Here is a 17,789-nt window from a genome sequence, read left to right on the forward strand (position 1 = left end):
CAGAAAATTACCTGTCTGGCCAGGAAGTTGCTAAGAGCAAATTCGTAATTTTCCTTTCATTTGTTGTTTGTTTTAATGTGTCTGACAGCTTCAAAATAGAAACTAATAAGAATGTTATTTTCCCCCTAATGTGATAAAAGTCTTGATAAAAGAGCAACTAAAATGATTGGTTCATATGTGAAATTTTGGTGACCTCCATTTTTGTTGCCCATGGCATTTTTTAATCTTTTTTTGGGGGTCACTAATATTTTACTCTATGAACAAAACTTTCATTTCTGTATATTTTTTATTGGAGTTCTATTTGCCAACATATAGTATAACACTCAATTTCTTTGCAGCTCTTCATTTTGTAACCTGAGCTTCAGGTTAGTGTCATAGAAAGAATGTGGGTTCATGTTGCAACTCAGTTATGCATTAATTATGTGATTTTAGGAAACTCATTTAACTCCACTGGACCCCAGGTAGCTGTTTGTGAAATTTTTGGAAAAATTAAAATGACACATAAAAATTAAATGGCACAGCATAGATAGAGTTTTTATCAGGTGATATACATGGTACATGATTAAAATTATTTACTTTCTTTGCTTTATTTTTTCCTTTCCCGTTGTCTAATTAACTCTCAGTTCTAGGCTTGCACAACACCACACACTTTGAAGAACACAAAAAAACTAACACTGTAGGCATGAGCCCACGATCTGAGATGATAAGCAGAGGCAGCTGTGGCTCTGGAGGGCCAGCTTTCTACATTCACAAGGATGTACCAGAGCTATGGAAGAAGATCCAGAGATTAGTAATCCTGGTGAGAGGCTGAGTTTCAAAACAGTAAGTAGTAGATTGGTTTCTGCCAAACAACTTTTTCATGGATGTGACTATTTTTGTGAGCTGTGCAGTGTCTTAAAGCCTTTCTACAATCTAAAAACCTTCCCTACATTTTCTTGTCATTCAGGCACACCTGCCAATTTCCGTGATAGGAAGACAGCAGAATATATACAGTTAAGATACTTTCCTATGCTTGTTTTAGCAATTCTGTGGTGCATGTTTTGAATTTATAGTTTTTTATATCTCTAACTTGATAAGCTCGCCCAAGAAATGCAAAGTGCCTAAATAGCCATCAATGTGCTTCCAAGAATATGGTTTCTCTATAGTTAACTGATTTTCAGTGGCCATTGCTGAGCAAAAGCTGACCAGAACCAATTCCAGAAAAGATACAGAACTTGAGCAATTCAATTGTTATGGGGGGAAAAATATTTCAAAGAACTACCTTCCCAAAAAGGTATCTAAGCACAGCTGGTTTCCCAGGTGATTTTCACTAAACCTTTAAAGAATAAATCATCCTAATGTTTATTACTTTAAATTATCTCAAAGCACAGAAAAAAACCTGAACGTTCAAACTTCTTTTTTCTTTGAAAATATTATAGCATTGCTACACAAACCTGACAAAGTTAGTAGAATAAAAGAAAACTCCAGATTAATCGCATAATGAGCAGCAATATAAGAAGCTGAACAAAATAGTATAAAGCAAAATGCTTCAGTATACTTAAAAAAAAAAAAAAGACTACCCAGGTAGGATTCAATACAAAAAATGCAAGAAGATATCAATATCAAACCAAAACTGAACATTCATCATCATATATGCTATAAAGGTCTTTAATAAGAACCAAAATCCACTCTTCATTTTAAAATAAAAACACAATAAAGTAGGAACAAAATAATGATGTGAAATATAAATGATGATAACCCAACTCAGCACTAGGTTTATTAGGGAAACATGATGAAGCATCTTCACTAATGTTAGAAATAAATAAGGATGCTACTGTCACCATTATCACTTAATGTTGCTCTAGAAATATCAACCAATACAATAAACAAAGTAAAGACAAAATTATAGTGAAGAAACAAGAAATGAAATGCCTATGTGCAGATGTTAATATGGAAAATTACAAAGAATATAATTAAAAACTGCCACAGTTTGAGAATTCAAAAATTATCTGGGCACAGAAGTAATACACAGAAATCAGTGGCTTCCATTCACTCAAACAATCAGAAGATACAGTCGAATAAGAGATACCATGTAGAGTAGCAACCAAAAATATACATCATTAAATTTAACAAAAATATACACAATCTGTAAGGAAAAAAATTTGCAACACTAATGAGATACAAAAAAAGGAGATTAAAAAATGGAAAGAAATCCTGTATTCTTAGCATCCTATGATATTAAGCACTTTGAGGCTGGCTATGAATTGAAGGTGATCCAGAGAAAAAGCTGAATAGTATTCTAATTGGAACTGGGTAAACTCACTCTAAACTTCGTATGGGAAAATATCCAAGGAAAAATAACCTTGAGATTTGGGAACACAATTATATCTTGGAACGTTAAGGAGAGAGGTCTAGAACTAGCAAATGTTGAAGCATATTATATAGCCATAGTAATTTTAGGAGTGTGATACTGACACATAAATAAGACATGAATACTTGAAGTCCAGAAATATCTATATACACATGGCAATTAAATATGCAATAAAGATAACATTTCAATTGCAGGAGTGGAGAAAGGAAGCTTATTCAACAAATATATTGGAAGAGTTTAATAGCCTTCTGGGAAAAAATAAAAAAATTTATACCTTAAAATCCATACCTTAAACTTTAAAATAAAACAAATTTCAGGACACCTTGGTGGCTCAGTTGAGCACTGGACTCTCGATTTTGGCTCTGGTCATGATGTCATGGTCATGAGATGGAGCTCAGCTCCATGCTCAGTGGGAAGCCTGCTTAAGACTCTCTCCTTGCCTCTTCCTCTGCCTTCCCTCCACTCATTCTCTCTTTCTCTCTCCAAAAATAAATAAATAAATAAATAAATAAATAAATAAATAAATAAATCTTTTGAAATAAAACAAATTTCAGATCGATTTAAAAAAACATTTATTATAAAAATTAAAAAATTACTGGAAGAAAACAAAAATATTTTTAAATGTAATTTTGAGGTGACAAGACTCTTTGGTGTGATAAAATATGCAGACTGCTTTAAAAGGAAGGTAATTAAACTACATTAAGTTTCTTTTCTTTAATTTTGTCCAAAAGCACTACATATAAAGTAAAAAGTCATAAAACAAAATTGTAAAATGTGTTTGTGGCTCATCTCACAGAAAATTAATTCCCTTAACATACAAAGAGTTTCTATAAATCAACTTAATAAGAACAACAACCCAACAGAAAAGGTAAACAAAGGATATGACATAGGGTTCATTAAAAAAGTTTAAAATACAGTAAAAAAATGTTAACTTCAATTATTATGGAAAAGCTCCATATTAAACTTTGGCAGTAAAATGAACAGATTAGGAAAGATTATAAAGTTTGAAAATACATTATGTGTATCATCATGAAGAAAGTCAATGTCTCTCATTGCCAGTAAAAGCATAAATTGGAACAACCTCTATACACAGCTACTTAAAAGATGTATCAGAATTAAAAATGTATATACCCTTTGAAATAACAATTCACTTCCTAGGAATCTAATCTATACATACAAAGGCACAAACTGATAGATAATCAGTTTCACCCCTTGGAGCATTGCTTGTAGCTGAAAAATATTTAAATTACCTATGGCCTATTAACAAGGACAAGTAAATAACTTAGGGGCTAATATGCAATAAAATACTACCTAGTCATTAAAAAATAAAACTAGGAGATCTGTTTGAGGTAATATGGAGAGATAACCTTTAAGAATATCAAAATGCAGAATTGGATGGACAATATGTACTATTTGTGTGATTACAGAAAAAGAACAGAGATTACCCCAGAAGGATACACAGACTGGTAGTTGCTATTGCTTCCAAGGAGGGCAACCCCAAAGCTCCAGAACAAAGAAGGCAACTGACAATGATCCTTTTCACTGCCTTTGATCCCTTTTCACCCACTTTTATTGAACATGTCAATTTCTCTTAACTAGGACTAATATGGACTTTGCTTTTCTGTTTTTTACCTCTCATTTTCCTTTCTTGTTTGGGGGTGATTTATGAAAAGAAGGAAGATACATGGCAATTTTATGCTGTCTTTTGCAAACCAGAATTTTTTATTCCTTTTCTTTTTTGCCTTTTGAATTTTTAACCATATACATCTATCACCTGTTAAACACAAGGAGAAGTAGAGCTAGAGTGTATTATGCTAAGTGAAATAAGTCAATTAGAGAAAGACAAATACCATATGATTTCACTCGTGTGGAATTTAAGAAACAAAACAGATGAACAAGGGGAAGGGGGAAAAGAAAGAGAGAAGGAGGCAAACCATTATTAAGAGAGACTCTTAACAATAGATGAAAAATTGAGGGTTGCTGGAGGGGATTTGGGTGGGGGATGGGCTAGATGGGAAATGGGTATTAAAGAAGGTACTTGTGATGAGCACTCATGTTATATGTAAGTGATGAATCACTAAATTCTACTCCTTTTTAAAAAATATTTTATTTATTTATTTGAGAGAAAGCAAGAGAGCACAAGCAGGGTGGAGCAACAGAGGAAGAGGTTCTCAGAGCGGGCTCCCCACTGAGCAGGGAACTCCATGCAGGGCTAGAGTCCAGGATCCTGAGATCAAGACCTGAGCTGAAGACAAGATGCTTAACTAACTGAGTCACCCAGGCACCCTAAATTCTACTCCTGAAACCAATATTACACTATATGTTTACTAACGGCAGTATAAATTAAAAATTAAAAAAAAATAACTAAAAGTCTGGGTGTTATACTATATGTTGGCAAATTCAATTTAAGTTAAAAAAATAAGTAAAAGTAATTAAAAGAAAACAAGATTAGCAAAAGTCAAATGTTTAATTTTGGTTAAAGTGCTTGCCTAATTTTGGGTCACTGTCATGAAATGTTATGATCTAACAAAGTCCTAGGATCCGGGATTCACCATATGGGACAGAGGAAGAGAAGGAGGGGGTGGTCTGTGGAATTCATCCTGTTTTCACTTTAGTGAGAGTGGTTTTTTTTTTTCAGGTTTATATACTAGTGTTTTGAGCAGATTTCAATAAAAGTGGATTCTGCTGCTAGTAAGTATATAAACTGTCCCTGTAGTTTATGGCACCATGGATGCACTTTTACATAATTGGTTACCCTACATTTAAGATACTGAGCCTAAAGTATAATTTTACTATTCCAAAATATTTTCATGATTTGTAGTTATGTGTTTATTATTTACACCTATTTTTGATGGTTCTTAGAGTCACTTAATACTGAGCCCTTGATTGAGAGAGTATCTATTCTGTTTGTCGGTTTATTTGCTATTGTGATTTCTTTGAATGCCTTCTGATGAAATTGGGAAGTTTCCTTTATAATGCCTAAATTCTGGTGGAGAATCCTTGATCCAACTGGATACCCAATACAGCCATATGTTGTAGTTTCCTGTCTCCATACTTTCTTGGTATTTGGCTTGGTTGCCTGAGTAGGTAGGTATACATTTACTTTATATTTATATAGGACAACCAGCATTTTATGAATTGCTATGTTCTGGGGTATCATGCCAAGCAGATAATTCTTAAGTCAATGTGGAGATATAATTTGTAGTTTCAACCAAAGAGTGAGTATTATGAAATAGGTCGCCAATCAGAACATAAGAAATGAATAAAAATTCACTCTGAATTTATATATTTTCTAGTTGCTAGTTTATAATCCTCTAATAGGCATGAAATCCGGAACCACACAGGGAAGCTGAGAGCAAAATGGGGTTTGTAGATAAAGCTCTTCTGTTTCCTCATCAAATGCTGAAGGCCTCAGGTTTGATGTTGCAGGTGAGGAACAAAAAGAATGGGCAGATGAGATGTCATTTCTCCTCCTTTCTAGTCTATGCTGCTATTAGTTCTGGCATTCACCATCTATGCATTGTAGATGGGAAGCATGTCAGAAGTGACTATACTCTCCATTAACTGGGAAGATAAATAAACAAAAAGCAAAATAAAACCAGAGCTGATAAATCTTGTATTTACTTCAAAATCCTTGGTGCCAGTGTTTCAAATAAAATATTTCTTTATCCCACTCCTTTCAATAGACATCTTTTAGGTATTCACCTTACCAGGTGGGAATTGTGCTGGGCACTGGGGACCAAATGATTGAGTGCATTATGATCTTTATCTTCTAGTCTAATAATGAGAACAGTCATGGAAACCAATCACAAGGAAAGCCCTAGTGTTTTTTTCCTGAACATGGTGGCACAAGGTGGGGTGAGATGGAATCTAGAGCCTGGGGGTGGTGAGAGAAAGTTTCCCAAATAAAATAGATTCGCTGCACTTGAGTGATAATCAGACTTAGGATACAGAGAAGCATCTCCAGCCATGGCTAAACAACAACAGAGACTCTGATTATCAAATTGGACAAAGACATATAGGAAGTATGTGCAGGAGTAACAGGAAGTGAGGTCAGAGAGAGGTGGGACTAGATTGGAATCTCTGGCCAGGTTTGCACCACCTATAATAGAAAGTTAAAGAAGTATGTGGGGTCGACTTTTCTTCCTCTCCTACTGCAAAACATTGAGGAAAAATAGCAGGGGTTCATTGTCCCCCAGATTACTCTGTACTCAGCACTCATTGCATTGCTGAAATCCTCTGACATGTGCATACCTATCAACCTAAAGTTACATTAGTTTTAAATTCTATAGCTAGTATCAGGATAACACAGGAGATAAGGAGGTGGAGGGAGATAATGGGATAGAGAAAGAGAGAGAGAGAGAATATGTCATCTCATATGACCATTTTTATCATCACCTGAGATACCAACCTAGGAGCTTTAGATCTGATGAGGAATCTGCAGATTCAGAAATGCTGTGTCTGCAAATTCAACCTTGCACTCAGCTTTGCTGTGACTCTGGGCTTCACACATACTTGGTGATTGTAAAGCAACAACTGAAAAACCTATAAAGAAATAAATTTTATTTACCTCTAATTTTCTGATTTTCAGTCTACATAACAATATTCATTCTGGCCAAAACTGCTGAGCACTACAAATTATATTTTTGTAGATCATCTTTTTAAAAACTATACATTCAGCATTTTTATCTTATAATCCACCCAACATAAGTACTTTCATCTTTGCAAGTCTCAGTTTTAACCACTATTTCTCAAAATCTGTAAATCCACTCATGGGGGTGGATTTACTTAGCCAAACATCCATGTGATCTGAGCATGTTTATATATATGTGCATGGATTGTGCATTATCCTTTATTGGCATTCCCAGTACTCAGAAAAGGGATCTTTTGCACAGAGTAGGAATTTAAGAAGTTGAAAAAATGAAGCACATGGTGTTCCCAGTAAAAATGGGTATTGAATTAAATATATATAACCATCTGGATCCAGAATTAGCCATCCAGGGTAGACACCCACATGCTATCATCCCACCACCTGCAGTGAGGAGAAGGACACTTGAAGACTTTCCAAATCAGTTTCCAAATTCCTAAGCAGGAATAAAAACAGAAGTATATTTTGTCAGGCTGAAAAATGTCATTTTTGAAAACCATAACTGTGGGCTGCATTTTCCCAACAAATTATAGTAGACATCCAGAGGCATCTGATTGTGTCTTTATTAAACATAAGGACATTACAAGAAAAAAGGCAAGTGAACCATCGTATAGTTCTCTCCAGGTACTCCAGTCATACCTCCAGCAAGTCTAGAAACCAACCGAATTAGAAAAGTCCAGCCAAGTGGCCCCTTGAGAAGTGCTTAGGGATGGCCAATAACTGTCTCTGAAGAGTTCTGCTGAGCTCAGCTAATGAGATTTTGCTTGGAATTACAATCAAATTTAAGCCTCTCCATTAAGAGATAAAGATGCTAATGTATCTTAAACTCATCTTTTCTCCCTCCTCTCTGCTACCCTGGCCAAGATTCCTTTAAGGTAATGGGAATGAGTCAACATTTATTGCTTCAGGTGCTGAGTTCAGACAAAATTCTTTTTTCCTTTGTTCATGAGGGTGCTTTCATATTTGGAAAGAGCACTATCAGAAAAAGCAGAATTAGCTTTTAATTATTTTTAATAATGAGCTAATTATCCTTTTTCCTACCTGTGAAGAGTGTCTTCTTTTTCTATGTCACTTGTAGACTCTGGTGCAAAATTCATGGGATGATAGAATCATTGCCTTCTTTCCTCATGTTCTGTCTTATCTGTAAAATGTTACTGAAATGATAGGAAAAAACTAAAATCATAAAATGACCTCCTTCACTTTATTATTTTATAATGCTGCTATGATATACTATAGTATTATATAGTTACTATAGCCAATTATAAATTTCCAAAGGGTATCTTAATTAAGAAGAAAATGTCCTTGTTTTCCATACCAATTATAAATAAGAAATGCTTGCAATGAATGTGAGTAAAAACAACTTGTCAAAAACTAGTGTTAAAGCTTAAAAGCTTTACAATGCCTTCATACAAATACAAATTCTTTACAGTAGAGTCCATCTGAAGACTTACTCTATAGTCATTAAAATAATGTGAAGGGGAACCTTGGTGGCTTAGTTGGTTGAGCATCTGAGTCTTGATTTCAGCTCAGGTCATGATCTCAAGAATCTTGATATGGAGCCTTCTGTCTGGCTCTGCACTCAGTGAGGAGTCTTCTTGAGATTCCCTCTCTCCTCTCTTTGCCTCTCCCCACTCCTGCACTCTCTATCTTGCTCTAAAATGATTAAATAAATCTTAAAAAAATAATATGGGGATCCCTGGGTGGCGCAGTGGTTTGGCGCCTGCCTTTGGCCCAGGGCGCGATCCTGGAGACCCGGGATCGAATCCCACGTCAGGCTTCCGGTGCATGGAGCCTGCTTCTCCCTCTGCCTGTGTCTCTGCCTCTCTCTCTCTCTGTGACTATCATAAATAAATAAAAATTAAAAAAAAAAATTTTAAAAAATAATATGAAAAGTTTAAAGTTATTACCTACGGTGAGTAATACCTCTATCTTCTTCTTTTTTAGGATTTTATTTATTTATTCACGAGAGACACAGAGAAAGGGGGACAGAGACATAGGCAGAGGGAGGAGAAGCAGACTCCACACAGAGAACCTGATGCAGGACTCAATCCCAAGACTCCAGGATCATACCCTGAGCCGAAGGCAGATGCTCAACCACTGAGCCACCCAGGCATCCCTCTATCTTCTTTTTTATTTAAAAAATATTTCTCAACCTATTGTGATGTATATGGACCAAGTAATTTAATTAGGAAGCATCATCTCAGAGAAAAAAAAACCGTCAATTTTGGAAATTTCCAGCTGTATTAGCATGTTTCCATTATCATACAGTAGGACATGTAGTTAACTGTTATAGGTAATATTTATTGTTTATTGTGTGGCAGATCTTGTCCTAGGTATTGTACAAGCATTATTGTGTTTATTTTCACATCAACCTTATGAGATAGGTACTCTGATTATTCTGCCCATTCTACACATGATGATATTGAGACACAAAGGTTTGAAAAATCTGTAACAGTTCTCAAGGACAATTCTTAGCAAGTGTCCATGCTGAAAGACCTAGTCTCTGGCTCCTGCCTGTACTCTGATCCAGCTGGTCATGAGATCAAGCCCCATGTTGGGCTCTGCACTCACCACTGTGACGGATTCTGCTTGAGGTTCTCTCTCCCTCTCTCTTGGCCCCTCCCTTACACCTCGAATAAATAAATAAATCTTACAAAAATAAAGGTAAAACAAAGAGACTGCCTTCCTAGAAGAACTAAACAGAAGTCTATGAAACAGGCTGAGATTCACCCTGGCCTTCAGGCTGCTCTCTATAAGTCATTGCTCTTTGCTGAGTCACTTACCATTACTTCTTGATGTTGTTTCATTTCAAACATTCCACAAAGAACCAGTTTAAGAACACTGAATTTACACCACATATTGGCTGATGTGAAACACTCCAACTGTGCTAAGATGGCCCTACAAAGTTAACAAGGCTTTCAAAAGTCTGGTAGCTGTGAATATAAAGGAATCCTTAAAAACTTTCCAATTCTCTGCTGAGTGATTCATGAAAGGCCTTCCACAAGCTTTAATTCATTGCCCTCCAAGAATGAATTTTCATGATGGATAGAAGCCATCTTGATCTACAACACTGTTTTTTTCTGCTATCATGGGCAAAGTGGGTATCCCACCTCTGGATATAGTTGGTGTTGCAAGAACTTAAATTACAATGCCCCCATTAACATTCACTGCTGTTTTGTGAATAGCATATTCAAGATTTTTTGCCCACTTGAAACTGGATGCATCCATCAAAAATTCACGTTGGGTTGCTAAGTTTGAAAAGGCCATGCAATGCCTCATCTTCTTTGGTTTTTGAACTACATAAAATAACTGTGAGATAGTTCAACTAGAGTAACAGAATCCCCAAAGAGCGAGAGAAGCAAATCTTCCTTTTTCTCTTGGCCAGTATTACTCAGTTTGGATTTTCTCCTACAATTTTTAAAATATAATCCATTTCATCTAGCTGTAAAGACTAACACCCCATTCAAAACAATTCCATTTCTTGTCATTTTTTCCCCACTTTATTGACCATTGAGCAACTCATTATCTACTGACCTGAATCTTAAAATGAAGGATTGCCATTTCGATAGTCACTTTTGGTAAGAAATTGAGTAAAACAAGTGATTCAACATGCCAAATCTACAATAATACTGGAGGGATGTGCTAACATGGAGCCAACTAGAAACCTAGCTTCTTAAGTTAAAGACAAAAGGACTGAACTGTCCTCTAACCCAGATGTGCTTTTACTATTGGAAAGCTGCTTTGACACCAACTTGATTCAGTCATTGTGCTTTCTCTTTTGCATATTGTTTTAGATGGAAATTCACAAGTGATGATAAGAAGCTACTCAAGAACAATTTAAGAGTAGATAACTCAAAATGGGGTGGTAAAAAGAACCGCTACATTATTGCTTCGCATCTTAGTAAACCATTTCCCACAATTGTTCTAAACTCAAATTGGTCACTTATGACAAATAAGCAGTACTTTGAACAAGTTTTGTTCTTCTTTCTGAAACTCTATCTAACATTTGAGGTTGTGATGAGCTAAATAGAGTCTCTGACTCAAGGCAAAATTGCCTTCTGTTAGCCTTGACATTAGAGCAGTTGGAGGAAGGAGGCTTCATGTTCTGAACTTGTCAGAGGAAGAAAACAAACCACTTAAATATATGACTAGTTACCAGCTAGAACCTGTTATAATAAGCACACAATCTTTTGTGAAAATCAATTAAGTGCAAGGCATTTTAACTCTCTTTCTCTAATTCTCATGGCAACCAAGCAAGTAGGGGTTATTATCACTCAGTGTTAGATAAAAATCAAGACTCCAAGAGGTTACATGTGCCCCAAATCCAATAGCAAATAAATACTGGAGTTAATATATGAAATCAAGTCTTATTGATTCTGAAACCTGTGCCCAACCTACCACTAACCTATTGTTTTCTGGCTTTACTTTGTAACAAACTTTATTTAATGAAATGGAATTTACCTGGACCCCTGAGATGTTAGGGAGATAAAAGAGGAGTATTTTTGTTGAATTGGGAGGGGAAAGCCTGGAGCCATACTGCAGATTCCTTCCCCATTATTTCCCCATCCTCTCTGCAACAGCCCCACAGGGATTAATGGAAAGTCAGGACTCTGTCAAAGCCCTGTGTTAGCCCTGTTATTGCCGCAACACCTCCACCACCACCATAAACATGAGCATCCTCATCCATATCAGGGATGACACATAGATACTCCCAAGTCGACCTCACTGCACCTTCAAAATAAATGGAACTTTCTTTTCCTCCCCCTGCCATGAGCCTTAAAGTCATAAATCTCTGTGGAATAATGGGGTCATTTTTAATTGTAATTTCTGCATCTAGAATGTTAGAGAAGAAGGGTAATAATACACCACAGAAACACGATAGTTAAGAAAAAGACAAGAGAAAGATCTCATCTAACAAACATGGGTACCAGACCTGAAAAGGGGACACAATTTCCATTTTTGAATATTTTATCCCCACACATAGTATATATACTACATGTATTTCAAAGCAGAGTTCCTTGCACGCAAATATAAAAAGCCAAATTAAACTCCCCTGTGTTTCTTTATGCATTAAGCACGAAATTAGAAAAACTATCCACTAAGGAATCTCCCCTGGCAATGTGGCTCAGGGCAGAATGATGTTATTTAAAATCCTTCTCTCATTAGAAGGGAAAGGAGTTTGCTTCTTCCGAGTTTGTGTGTATTTATACCAGAGCTCAAAACTGGCATTTTCATCGTGGTGTTTATGAATCGTAATACAGTTCCACTGCAGCTTCTGACACACTCATTAATTTGTTCCCAGCGGCGATTCATTACCAACATCACAGGCCAAGCACGCGCTGTCCCTGGGCGGGGAGGGCCCCCCGGAAATTAAGCAGCAGCCGGCGCGGCCGCCCCGCAGCAGGCTGGAGGCAGAGCGCGCAACGGTCCGGGGGCAGCCTCGTCCCCCGCCCCGGGGCGGAGTCTGGAGCAGCCGAGCGGAGCAGCGACTCCGCGGAAAGGACCGGCTCTCGCTGTCTCCTTTCTTGAGGATGTGCCTCCTCCCGTCAGCCTGCTTCAGACAGGTTAAAGCAACAGCTTCAGACTGGGGCACAGGGAAGCCTCAGGAACGTTCCATTGCTCGGACCGTGGGTCTGCTCCCTGTGCCGCCCCCTCGAGTCCTGGGGAGGCCTGAGCTCGGAGTCTGGCTCTCCAAAGTCTGCCCTGAGAGCCCTTGAGGAAGCCGACAGATTCCACCAGGACAGAGGCCTGTTGGATTCGGCTTCCCGGAAAGCCCTCTTTTTGGAAGAAGTCAGTGTCTGCAGAGGCTAGGCTGAAGGCCAAGGAGAGGAGTGGCCTGAGTTCTGGGTCAGCGGTCTCCCAGGGGCCGGGCCGCGGGACCCGGGGGGTCGGGAGGCACCCGCCGGGGGGCGGACCCTCCACCCGGCCCCCGCAGACCGCCAGGACACGGCCCCAGGGGCGGACAGGACCTCGGCGGGAAACCTGAACGTACCTTGCCCAGACCCCGTATAGGAGCATAAGCGGTTCCCACCCCACACACAGCCCCGTACTTCTCCCCACTTAAAAAGCTCGCAGGTACCCCCTTGGGGCGCCACTTCCCCGCTCTATGGGAACCTCACCGTAAAAGCCTGCCTCCACCAACTTTTGCCCGGCCTCTATGTTTCATCTCACTACCAATCGGGTTAAACCCGACACCGGGTCCCCTGTGCACGCAGGCAGGGCCATGCGGAGTGCCGCACGCCCGGGGTCTCGGTGCGCAGAGCAGGGCGGCTGCTGGGCGTCTCAGGGCGTCGGGCTTTGCTTGCCTTGCTCCCACCGTCTAGCTCCTTCTGTCCGCCCCTCGTACCGGCAAAGCCGCTGAGGGGTGTGCATGAGGCAGAACGTGGGAAAGCCTGGGAAGTCCGAGTGGCACAGCACACGGTATGGATGGAGGCCAGAAGGTGTGGGTTCAACCCGAGCCCTGCTACCCCGGAGAAACCACGTTAGCCCTGGACCTGGAGCTCCGTCCACACAAAGGCGGGATAGCAAGAAGATTCGGGATAAGAAGCGCTCACGGGGTCCTTCTAGGTGGGGAATGAATCACTTGAATGAGATCCACTTTGTTCAATTCTGAAGTGAGGTACTAATAGGAGCTTTGTGACTCAGAGCAGAAGCGGAAGAGAGAGGCCTCGCGCAGACACAGGGCAGGCTCTCTCCCAGGTCACCTGGAGGCCTGACACAAAAATGTTAACTCTTCCTCATTAATAAGGCCTCAGGGTGGGCACCTGGGTAGCTCAGCGGTTGCATCTGCCTTCGGCCCAGGGTGTGACCGGGGTGTGATCCTGGAGTCCCGGATCCAGTCCCACATCGGGCTCCCTGCAGGGAGCCTGCTTCTCTCTCTGTTTCTACCTCTCTCTCTTTCTGTGTCTCTCAGGAACAAATAATTTTTAAAAAGTCTTTAAAAAATAAAAAATAAGAACAAGGCATCAGGGTGTAGATCAGGGGACTGGTAGGTTTGTTAAAGGGGCTTTTCCAGGGTCTTAGCCAAAACCAGGAGTATCACCCTTGACCAGTAATTATCTCTTGCCTCACCTTGGATACATCAGCAAACTCAGTCAGCCCTGTTTTGGGAACATCCCCAGTGGGACCCTGCTCAGTGCCACAACAGCTTCCAAGTGGTCTACGCCACCATCATCTACCCTAGAAACTCTGAGGAAGCCTTTTAACACACTTCCTCCGGTCCATTCTTTTCACAGTAGCCAGAGCAACCCTTGTTAAAACATTAAGTTAAAACATTAAGTTTGCTCACTGTTCCCTCTATCCGAAATGTCCTTTCCTGGGGAGGCACCAAGAGGTCACATTCTCCCTTAAGCAGTAGGGTCCTGTTAAAATGTCACCCTTGCAGAGAAGCCTTCCCTAGCCTCCTGTTTTTACCATCCTGTATAAATTGCCTACACCCAGGCACACACATGTATATGTGCTTTCCCATCTTCTCACCTGCTTTATTTTCCTTTATGTACTTATCAACACCTTCTTATGTCCATTTGTTTTTCTCTTGTCTGTTCTCTACTCTGGCCCCTAATTAGAATATTAACTTCCTAAGAGCATAGAATTAGTCTGATTGGTTCACTGTTCTATCCCCAGTGTCCAGAATAGTGCATGATATGTACCAGTTGTTTAATAAATACTTGTAGAAATGACAGTGTGAATGAACTAGTTTGGATATCAGAAGTCATCAAGAGCACCAAGATGGTGCTACTAAGAAAATAATTGACTTTGAAGGTGCAGAAGGTGGTCATGACGTCATCTAGCATGTCTCACTTTGCTGTCATGAGACCAACCCAACATGATATGGCTTCATCTTCCATAATCTTCTTGTAAAGAGGCACCTCCCTCAACAAGAGGCCCCACCCCTTAAAATTCATTACAAAGCAACTAGGCTAAGTGAATAAGCACACTTATACCTCTACACTAGAGGTGATATGCTTTTTTTAAAAAAAAAGATTTTATTTATTCATGAGAGACACAGAGAGAGAGGCAGAGACACAGGCAGAGGGAGAAGCAAGCTCCATGCAGGGAGCCTGATGTGGGACCTGACCCAGGGACCCCAGGATCATGCCCCCAGCTGAAGGCAGGCGCCAAACCGCGAGCAACCCAGGGATCGCCAGTGATGTGCTTTCAATATTCCATCCTTTTCTTCCTCAGCTACATCTCAGACAACAATTTAATGCCATGCAGAATATGAATCTCACAGGTGAATTTCCATCCAGGGTACAGCTCTCCTACTCCTGATGTGGAGAAAAATGTAAACAAAGCTACAGTAAAAAGTTCCATTTGAGACTGAGAACAGCCAGCAAAAAGCAAGAAACAGCTGGAAAAACTTATTTAAGAGACAGAAAAATAATAAACATCCTTACTTCATTTTCTTTAAAAGTTGTATAATATTCAGTAGAATGTATGCACCACAATTTATTCAGCCCTTGCGTTGTTAATGCATTTTGTGGCTTACTTCCCATTTTCTTCCTCTGCAAAGCTGCAGTACTCTGATACTTATATCAGAGCCTTTTGGTGCCTTTATTTCTGTAAGCAAAACTCCCTAAAGTGGGATTACTTGGACAAAGGGTAAGTTTTTAAAATTTACCTCCTCTCAATCCCCCCCGTCAAAAGTTTCACTACATTGGGTTGCAAATCTGATAACTGAAAAATTGTAATGCATTTTTAAATTTGTGACATTCTGCATGTGGTTGAGCATCTTTTTCTAAATTTATTGGCTTTCCCGGTTCTTTTTTTCTGAATTGTCTATTCATGCTTAGTAGAGTTATTTGTCCTTAGTTTTAATTTTATCAATTGAAAGAGCTCTTCACACAGTAGGATCAGTACTCCTGCCATTTCTGTTGCAATTATGTTACCAAAACATAGCTTACATTTTTACTTTACATATGGTATATTTAGGGGCGCCTGGGTGGCTCAGTCAGTTAAGAGGCTACCTGAAGCTCAGGTCATGATCTCAAGGTCCTGGGATTAAAATATTTATATAACTGAGTATCTCTAATTTTATGATGTTTTTATGATGTTTTTGAGATTCCTGTCTTGTTTAAGAATGCTCCATCATCCCAGAGTTACCAAAATATTCCCTGTAATTTGTTCCAAGATTATAATTTTTATTTTAATTTCGCTCTTTAATTCATCCTGAATTTATATCTGTGTGTGGAGTAAGGAAAGAATCTCATGTTTTCTGCCATATAGGCAGCAATTATTACAACATGATATAGTCAATAAATTATCTTGAGTTAAAATGAAATCTTAAAATATCAAAATACCAACAACATTTTTCACAGAACTAGAATGAAGAACCCTAAAATTTTGTATGGAAGAACAACAACAACAAAATAGTCAAATAGTAAAAGCAGTCTTGAAAAAGAAAAACAAAACTGGAAGTATCACAATCCCAGGTTTTAAGATATACTATAAAGCTGTAGTAATCAAACCACTGTAGTATTGGCACAAAAATAGGCACATGGATCAATGGAACAGAGTAGAGTCCAGAAATAAACCCTCACTTTCATAGTCAATTAATTTACAACAAAGGAGATAAGAATGTGCAGTGGGGAGAAGATACTATTTTCAACAAATGGTGTTGGAAATACTGGACAGATACACCCAAAAGAATGAAACTGGGTCACTTTTTTTTACATTATACACAAAAAATACAACTTTAGTCAAAGTTAACTAAAGATCTAAATATAAGACCTGAAACTCCTAGAAGAGAACATAGGCAGTGATTTCTTTGTCATTGGCTATAGAAAAAATTTTTAGATGTTTCCTTTAGCAATGGAAACAAAAGCAAAATTAACTATTGAATCTACACCAAAATTAAAAGTTTTTGCATAGTGAAGGAAACCACCAAAAAAAAAAAAAAAAAAAAAAAACAGAAAGACAACCAAGTAAATGGGAGGAGATATTTGTGGGTGATATATCTTATATGGGGTTAATATGCAAAATATATAAAGAACTTGTACAACTCAACACCAAAAAAAAAAACAACCAAACAATACAATTGAAAAATGGACAGAAGGCCTGAAGACATTTTTCCAAAGAAGACATACAGATGGCCAACAGACACATGAGAAAATGATCAATATCACTAATCATCAGGGAAATGACAATCAAACCCACAATAAAGTACAACTTTACACCTGTCAGAATGACCAAAATAAAAAACACAAAGAATAATAAGTGTTGGCAAGGATATGGAAGAAAAGGAAACTTCATGCACTGTTAGTGGGAATGCAAATTGGTGCAGCCACTGTGAAAGACAGAATGGAGATTCCTCAAAAAACTAAAATATACCATGCAATCCAGTAATTCCACTCCTGGATATTTACCCAAAGAAAACAAAAACACTCATTCAAAAAGACATATGCACCCCAATGTTTATTGCAGCATTATTTGTCATAGTCAAGATATGCAAGTAACCCAGGATCAAGTATTAGATATTGGATAAAGAAAATCTTTCTCTCTCTCTCTCTCTCTCTCTCTCTCTCTCTCTCTCTTTCTCTCTCTCTCTCTCTCTCTCTCTCTCTCTCTCACACACATACACACACACACACACGGGATATTTCTCAGTCATAAAAAAGAATAAAATCTTACCATTTGTAAAAACATAAATAGAAGGACACCTGGGTAGCTCAGTGGTTGAGCGTCTGCCTTCAGCTTAGGTCGTAATCCCAGAATCCTGGGATGGACATGTCCTGCATCAAGCTCCTCAGAAGGAGCCTGTTTCTCCCTCTACGTCTCTGCCTCTCTCTGTGT

At 38.7% G+C, this 17,789-nt stretch overlaps 1 long non-coding RNA gene across 1 annotated transcript in view; it reads left to right on the forward strand.

The window, feature by feature from the left end:
• Positions 1 to 12,275, forward strand: part of LOC140595398 (uncharacterized) — a 225,843-nt gene extending 213,568 nt beyond the window's left edge. Inside the window, exons 4-6 of the long non-coding RNA XR_011996968.1 lie at positions 624 to 822; positions 4,989 to 5,041; positions 8,943 to 12,275. This is a non-coding gene — a long non-coding RNA (uncharacterized lncRNA). The remainder of the gene's footprint in view (positions 1 to 623; positions 823 to 4,988; positions 5,042 to 8,942) is intronic.
• The last annotated feature ends 5,514 nt before the right edge of the window (positions 12,276 to 17,789 follow it).

The sequence above is a fragment of the Vulpes vulpes genome, chromosome 14 (genome assembly GCF_048418805.1).
Source record: "Vulpes vulpes isolate BD-2025 chromosome 14, VulVul3, whole genome shotgun sequence".
Classification (NCBI taxonomy): Eukaryota; Metazoa; Chordata; class Mammalia; order Carnivora; family Canidae; genus Vulpes; species Vulpes vulpes.